The sequence below is a fragment of the Hemitrygon akajei genome, unplaced genomic scaffold, assembly GCF_048418815.1.
Source record: "Hemitrygon akajei unplaced genomic scaffold, sHemAka1.3 Scf000110, whole genome shotgun sequence".
Classification (NCBI taxonomy): Eukaryota; Metazoa; Chordata; class Chondrichthyes; order Myliobatiformes; family Dasyatidae; genus Hemitrygon; species Hemitrygon akajei.
The window spans coordinates 1,974,955-1,983,977 of NW_027331996.1; positions in this window are offsets into that span (position 1 = coordinate 1,974,955).

A 9,023-nucleotide genomic window follows, 5' to 3' on the forward strand; every position below is an offset into this window, starting at 1 on the left:
CCATGGCAGCGGCGGATCTACTGACCATTGTCATCAGCGTCATTTTGAATCGGATCAGAATGTATTATTTCCCGTGGAGTTTTCTGAGCATCACCCCTGTGTGCAGTGTTATCGATGTACTGAGCTACACAGCCACACACTGTTCTGTCTGGTTCACCGTCACTTTCACCTTTGATCGGTTTGTCGCCATTTGCTGCCAGAAGCTGAAAACAAGATATTGCACGGGAAAACTGCGGCTGTGGTTCTAACAATAACCAGCGTAATGTCCTGTCTGAGAACCGTTCCCCGATACTTCACATGGGAACCCTGGGTGATCATCAACAATGTACCGTGGTTCTGTAAACTGAAGGACAGTTATTTCACTGATCCCTGGTGGGTTGGATACGACTGGCTCGATACGGTTTTAACTCCGTTCCTCCCCTTTTCGCTGTGATCCTGCTGCTCAACGCTCTGACAGTCAGTCACATTTTAGTGGCAGTCGGGTCCGTAAGGGGCTGAAGGGTCAGAGCAAGGGGAAGAACCGCAGTGACCCGGAGATGCAGAGCAGGAGAAGGTCTGTGGTTTTACTCTTCACCATCTCCGGCAGCTTCATCCTCCTGTGGATGACACTGGTTGTAAACTTCATATATTATCAAGTCTCAGGAAAAGGATTCGATTTCAATGATTCTGAATTGATCTTTCACTACGTCGCGAATTTGCTGAATGATTTCAGCTGCTGCACAAACACATTTATTTACGCTGTGACTCAGTCAAAATTCAGGGAACAGATAATTAGGGCGGTGAAATATTCTGTCCCCTCGGTGCCTCATTTCATTAATAAAGCCGCGTCCTGATCACAAGCCGGAGGCGGTCGCAGTGTCTCCAATCGGGACGTCAGCTCCTCACATTCACCGCCTGATCTCTCAGTTGTTATTCCGGGGCCGACTGTCCCGTCGACCGGAGGGTCTGGGACATTAAGGTAGTGTGTTTCTGGGGAGGGGCAAACCACTGTCCTGGACTGGCCAGCTGTCAGTCAACGAACTACTCTGGAATGCCAGCCACCCATTAGTCTGTGAATATGTCCATCTATCCCTATTCCCGCCCACCAACCTCACAGACCGACTTTCCCACAAGACAGCGCGAATTCTAGTCTGATGCTGGTTGGATAATCCAATGTCAAACGCACCAGTTTCCGCCTTCTCCTTGAATGATTGGCTAACGTGAATATAAATAGGGCGGGCTTTGGATACATGGTGGTTGACACTCTAACTTAATGCGCATTCCCGCCACTAATTGGACTGGAATTTGGTGTAGGGAATTGGGAAATAAAACTCTCGCTGCTTCTTTGTTCTAATGAAAACTAAATTACCCCCCAAAATGCTCCAGATTGTACCAAGTGAAACCCAATAGAGAGAATCAAATTAAACTCATTCCCACAACTGAAATGAAAGATATCCGCCCCCAGCGATTGCAATGAAATCTGCATTTCATTTCTATCTACCTGGTTACCTTCACCCTGAAATATTCTGCAAATGTGTCTCCCTTTGTGCCCAGTGTCCCACTAGATTTACCATAAGCCCCTAATTCTTAACCCTTCAAACCCAGAAGCAGGTTCTGATTTGCAAAGTGGAAGGTCTTTATCTAGAGTTGAATCTTTAACAGCTTTTCTAATTAAACTGTCAACCCGCTCATTCACACCCAATTCTGAATGCACGCCCAATCCAAGTGAACCACAATATTCGACAACACACCCCTACATCTGATCTGCGCACGTCCGGAAATCGGTGTGTAACCCGTATATGGGCCTACATACCATTAACCCTGTGTACATCTGTGCATCCCATATTGGCCGACGCATTCTCAAACGCATGTACACCCCAAATCCATGTTCACCCCCCAAATCTGAGCGCTCCTCCAAATCCGCAAGCAACCCGCAAATCAGTGTGTTCACCCAAATCCACAGACTTCCCCACCCCTCGTGCTCCCCCAAATTCTCATGCAACACCAAATCTGTCCGCCCCAAACAGTCTGACACCTCGACGTGCACATTAGATTATTCCTGAGAAAGAATCTTTTCAGTGCATTGGTAAGGAACGAACCTATAAATGAAACGACCTCGAGAAACGTCACAACTCCAAACCCGCAGACACCACAACTCTGAGAGACCCCGAAATCCGAAAAAATCGCTATGTTGACCTACTCACTCCTAATTCAACGGGCACCCTCAAATCAGTGGGCATCCCCCTGTTTGCCAAGGTTGCCCTAAATCTACACAATCCACAAATCAGTGCGCATTCCCGCATGCATAATGGGTTACCGAACAGTTGAAATCCGTTCAAATAGTTCAGAGAATCGCTGTCTTTACGCAACCGAAACTTAGTTTGCAACTCCAGACCGGCTGACGTACCCGAATCTGGCTGTAACACTAAATCCGTGTGCAACCCCAAATCTGCGCGCATCCCTAAACAGGAGAGCACTCCATAATCATTTTGCAGACCAACCCGCTGAAAAATCCACATGCACATTAGCTAATCCCAAACAATCATTTTCAAACAGTACACAAAACGGCTGACTCGATATTAAGCACTCGCACGCAATCCGGAATTCTTGTGTAAATCTAAACCGGCTGGCATACGCTGATTCGAGTGCAATCCCATATTCGACAACACACATCCCCGAATAAGAGCGCACCGCAAAATCTATGTCCACCAGTTGAAAGGGCAAAGTACAGAGGTTATAAAAGTATCGGAAATTAAAACACGTCACAACGCCAAATCCGCAGTCTCCAAAAAATCTGTGATTTCAGCTGCTGCACAAACACAGTTATTTACGCGGTGACTCAGTAAAAATTCAGGGAGCAGATAATTAGGGCGGTGAAATATTCTGTCTCCTCGGTGCTTCATTTTATTAATAAAGCTGCGTCCTGAGCACAAGTCGGCCAAAGACAGAGACACACACCGGTATCAGGCAAAATAAACGCCCATCCAGCCTTTTCTCCTGCACCGGATGGTCACATTCGTCAGCTCCCGTTATCTCCAACAATACCCCACTGTTGGCAGTGAAACTTTTGCCGGGACGTTATACTTTCCCACACCAGAAATTGTCATGTCCTCATGACTTTGAAATGATGTATCATCCCCTCATTAATAACACAGTGCTCAAAGGAATTTCGTGACGTCAGAACCTCCAATCCATTTGTAGATGGTAGTGACTTATTTCAACAGGGGAATAGGCGCAACTCTCTGTTTCCCTGGCGCGACATTGGCCAGCAAAGTCATGAGGACACGACAATTTCTGGTGTGGGAAAGTATAACTTTCTGGCAAAAGTTTCACTGCCAACTGTGTTTGGGGTATTGTTGGAGATAATGAAGAGAGTAGACGCTGCAGACAATCGGAGACAAAGTTCTGTCGTCTACCAGGCATCGGGGAATATGATTTTTGGAAGAATAGACTGTTTAATTATAACGGGCTCCTTTTAATTTTATTTTTTATTTCCTCGACTAATTGCATAGTTAAGCTGCAATTTATAAATATTATTATTTCCTGCGACGAGCTGAAACAGGGGCAGCAAATCCGGGGTTTGGGAGTGCGAACATCCGAATATCACGGATTTGGCGGGACCGGGGTGTGCAAACCCTGGTCTTACGAGACTGGAGAAAGGCGGGTTACTCGGCGCTGAGTTGGGAGACTGCCAGTGAGGGATAATGAGCCCTGAGACGCCCGGGAAGTTTCAGAATCAATCTTGTGATTTGTCACTAACCCAGATCCACCGACTCCCACAAAACAGTGTGCAAACCCATATTTGTGATCATCCCCATATTCGATGGCACAACAGTAAATCTGCATACATCCACAAATCTGTGTGCACCCGCAATCGCGCTGACACCCCTACATACACATTTCGTTATCCCAGAAAAAAATCATTTCAAATAATTCACAAAATTGCTGCCTCCACCTTAAGGAAATAGCAAGAGCAAAGTTCAGTTGAAGGTGCACTCATAGATTTATATTTTTCATGGAGGGGACAGCGGTTTTTATAAGTGTTTAAACTGATTTGCTCTGGGAGAGTCACCTGTGTGGGCTTATGCACAGATTCGGGGTGCGCACGTATGTGCGGGTGCATACCGATTTGGGATATGTGCCTATATCGGGTTTTTTTCGGTGATACTGGGGTGCACACGGATTTGGGGTGCCCACGGATTTGGGTTGCACACGGATTTGGGGTGCACACGGATTTGGGGTGCACACGGATTTGGGTTGCATACGGATTTGGGGTGCACACGGATTTGGGTTGCACACGGATGTGAACAGATTTAGGGGTTTGTCATTTACAGTGTGAATGCACATGGAATTTGGAATGTCGGTTGTTTTGCCGGTGCACACTGATTCGGCGGTGTCGGTGTGTCGACTCTCAAGGCTGTTTCATTTAAACTTTAATAATAAATGCATATTGATGTTTGACCTCTGTTCTTGGTTTTGTGTTGGTATCAGCTGTTTTTGATCTACTTGAAATTAATCTTGCTCTGGGAATATCTAATGTAGACGTAGGGGCGTCGACAGTTTCGGTAATGAGCACGGTTTTGGGGTTACACAGAGATTTGAGGACGTGCGCTGATTTTGGAGTGGTTTGTGGAATATGAGGGTGCACGGGGATTTGGGGATGTGCGTAGAAATTGCAGTTCTTTCAGCTAACATTGGGGTGCACAGGGATTCGTGGTGTCGGCGGATTCCCGGGCATATACTGACTCGTATATGGTGTCAGTATTTGTGGGTGTGCGCAGATCTAGGGGAGAGTTGTCCAGTATGGGTTTGCATGTGGATTTCGGAGTGCGCACGTATCTGGGTGTGCGTGTGGATTTGGGAATGCTGCCGGAGTTAGGTGTGCACACGGATTTTGGGGAATCGGTGGTTTTGGAGCATGATCATGGGCTTGGGGGTGCGCACGTATTTCCGAGTTCTCAGGATTTGGAGGTGTGACGACTCTCAGTTGTTGCATTTTTAGATACTGTAATAATAACGCACTTTGAACGTTGAATTATTTTCTCAGGTGGAGGCAGCCGCTTTGTGGACTAATTAAAAGGCTTATTGCTCTGGATAATCCAATGTGCATGTCTGCTGATTTGTAGCTCTGACGGATCTCAAGGTCGTTTTCCTTTGTACATACAATTTGAACTTTGACCTCTGTTCTTGCATTTTTATGGTTCAGGCGCCATTTTGTGAAGAGATTGAAATTATTCTCACTTGGATAATCTAATCAGTAAGTGAAGGGTATCAGCGGTTTGCTGTGCGTACAGATTTAGGGGGTGCGTGAAGACACAGTGAGCAGTCGGTAGAATAGAAGGATCTGGGAAAACAGATTCATAATTACCTGAAAGTGGTTTCACAAGTAGATTGGGTAGTGTAGAGAGCTTTTGGTACTTTGGACCATAAATCAAGGTGCTGAGTACAGGAGATGGGGGCTATGATTAAGTTGTGTAAAGGGGATTTCTTCTTTTTCTTTGTTACTGTGTATGTAATCAAAATGGCTTCTTTGTTTTGTTAAAGGTAGGAATGCTTCTTTGTTGCGAGAGAGTGCAGGAAGCTTGTTTGGGTTAAAATTTACTGATAATGAGAATTATAATTCATTTGTTAACCAATTGGGATTAATGTTGTTCTCTCTTCTGAGTCTGTAAGCTATTGTTGGCGGGCTTTTGGGGAGATCGGTGCGAGGGGTTGAGAGACAGAGAGGACGCGATGCTGTAAACTGGGCGAGGAACGGACCCCAAGCAGGGGTCCAAGGCCAGGAGGTACCACGAGGAGAGGAGACGAAGATAGATGTGCTTGGTTGACCACTTCGGATGGTCCTAAGAGCTGCGAGTCGAGGAGTTCGGAGGGGATCGAATGGTGGCCAGAAGACTTCAGTAATTGAGCTCCAACGGTTGCGCACGAAGTGGTTTGGATTTTGATAAGTTTGGCGCCTTTTCTTTATTTTTTTTCCTTCATATATACTGTATCGTTATTAATCACTTAGTTATAGTAACCTTTATAAATTGTACTCATTTAATCGCATATGGTGTACTGTCTGTTTTTGGGCGAGGCAGGACATCACACAACATCCACACTATCTGATTACCCAGTTTGGCGGGGCCGAAGGCTGCTCCCCCTAGACGAGAACAAGCTGAGTGAGCCTGAGGCGACCCAGGGGGTTACAGTTGTATAAGAGGTTGTTGCCGCTTCATTTGGAGGATTATGGGTAGTTTCTGTTACCTGCCTACAGGAAATGCATGAATAAAATTGTAAGAGCACAGAGAAAATTTATAATATGATTCCTGGGACGTGCAGACCTATGTTGCCGGGAATTATGACTTTATTCCCTGGAACATAGGCACGATGATGGGAGTCCTCATAGAGGTATACAGCATTATGAGTGTTATAGACAGGGTAAATGCAGCCAGGATTTTTCATATGAGGTTCCGTTAGACTGGAACAAAGGTCGCAGTTAAATATTTATCGAGAAGTTGATTGGTGAAAGAGGTGCAGGACTGGATAAGTGAGGACAGATGGGTCCTAATAGACCTAATAGAGGACAGATGGTATCATCTCCCTCTCCTATTCCATCCTCCTTTCCCCTTCTTCCATTGCTTTCTTTACTTCACCCCTACACCCTCCTTCCGGTTGCACTTATCACCTTGTGTTTCTTCCTCTCATCCCCACAACCTCTAAGCCTGACTCCTCATTTTATTCTTCAGTCCTGCTGAAGGATCCCGGCCAGAAACGTCGACTGTGCTCCCTTCCAAAGATGCTGCATAGCCTGCTGAGTTCCTTCAGCAATTTTGTGTGTGCTACTAGTTACCCTGTCACCCCTTCTCTTCTCGTCTACCCATCACCTTTCTCTGGTTCCACTCATCCTTCCTTTCGTCAGTGTTCCACTCTACTCCTCCTTTAGATTCGTTCTTCTGCCGCTCTTTAACTTTTCCAGCTCTCATCTCCCAGCCTCTGAGTTCAGTTCCATCACCTCCCACCAACCATGTCCCTCATCTACCAAATGCCAGCTTGTATCTCTACCACTTTCTTCAATTTATCATTCTAGCATCTAACCCCGTCCTTTCCGGTCCAATGAAGTGACATTTTACAAAACGTTGACTGTCGTCTGTTAACTGTTGGGTGTTGTCCACAGTGGAGAGATCCCACCCTGTCCCAGCAGGTGGGAGCGTTGTTCACCAGCGGAACTGTCATTGCGGCTGGACAGCAGCAGGTGGGAGTGTTGTTTACAGCGGAACTGTCTTTCTGGCTGGACTCACCATGTAGGAGTGTTGGCCACTGCGGACCTGTTATTGCGGCAGGGCACCACCAGGTGGGAGTGTTGTTCACAGCGGAGCTGTCATTGCGGCAGGACACCACCACGTTTGAGAGTTGTCTGCAGCAGATCTGTCTTTGTTGCTGGACTCACACTACCTGGTGTTGTCCATCAAGGACCTGCCATTTCGGCAACACCACCAGGTGGGAAAGTTACACAGAGAAATTGCTGGAGGAACTCAGCGGGTTAGGCAGCCGTCTATGGAAATAAATCAGCAGCTGACGTTTCGAGCTGAGACACTTTTTCAGGACTGGAATGGAAGGGGGGAAAGGCCAGAATAAAAAGGCGGGGCAGAAGGAGGAGGATAGATGTAAGGTGAATCGTGATGTCTGTTGTGTAGGAACGGTAAAGGGCTGGAGAGAAAGGGATCTGATTGGAGAGGAGAGGATAGACCGTGGGAGAAAGGGAAGGAGGAGTGATATGCAGGTGAGAAGAAGAGGTAAGAGCCAGATTGGGGGAAAGAAGGTGAAGGGAGGAGGAAGGATAAAGTTGACTGGAAGGAGAAATCGATACTCATGCCATCTGGTTGGGGGTTATATAAAGAAAATATAAGGTGTTGTTTTTCCAGCCGGGGGGGGGGGGCTTCATCATGGCATAAGAGGAAGCCATGGACAGACATGTTGGAACGGGAATGAGGATAGGAATAAAATTGTTTGGGCACAGGAGGTTCCACTTTTGGCAGCTGAAAAGGAAGTGCTAGACAAAACGATCCCTCCAATTTACACCGGGTCTCACCAATATACAGAAGGCTGCATCAGGAGCGGAGGATGCAACAGAGGAAGCGGTGCCTCACCTGGAAGAACCGCTTTGGGCGATGAATTGAGTAAGGGAGGAGATGAATGGGCAGGTGTAGAATTTCTCTCACTTTCAGGGATCAGTGCCAGGAGGAACATCAGTGGAAAGGGGCAAATAAAGGGAGCGATCTCTGCAGGAACCGGAAAGTGGGGGGAAGGTAAATCTGTGTTTAGACCACAAGACATAGGAACAGAATCAGGCCATTCGTTCCATCGAGTATGCTCCGCCATTTCATCATGGCTGACCAATTTCCCTCCCGAATCCATTCTTCTGCCTCCTACCGGAACAATTCACGCCCTGAGTGATCAAGAACCTATCAGCCTCCACACTCCCATCACCTGCCAACACATCCACCTGTGGCAACGAATTCAACACATTCACCACCTACTGTTATCAGCCAGGCAATTATAGGCCGGTGAGACTGATATCAGAAGTGCTAAATCTATTGGATGGTCTAAAGTCGAGTCTTGTGAATGGCCTCGGCCCGAAACATCGAATGTATTCTCTTCCATAGATACTGCCTGGTCTGCTGTGTTCCTCCAGCATTCTGTGTGTGTTGCTTGGATTTCCAGCATCTGCAGATTCTCTCTTGTCTGCGACAATCAGTTGCATTCATTTTTACGGGCAGGAAGCTGGTTTACCATTTTATCTGGAACTGGACACTTTAGTTTTGAACACTATGAGTGCGATGTTGTACTGTGAATACTCTGACCACTGTGTTTTAAATGTTTTTGTTCTATTAGTGTTCCTTCCTGTAAAATGTTTGAATAACTTGTGTTGATGTTGTTGTGACCGCGGCTTTGCCATGTGTCTGTGACGCTGCTGCAAGTCTGTTTCTCCAGCGCACCTGCCTTTGATGCCATGTTCCGTACACAACCGGAAAGGAAAAGACAATAATTGTTACTCCGGATCC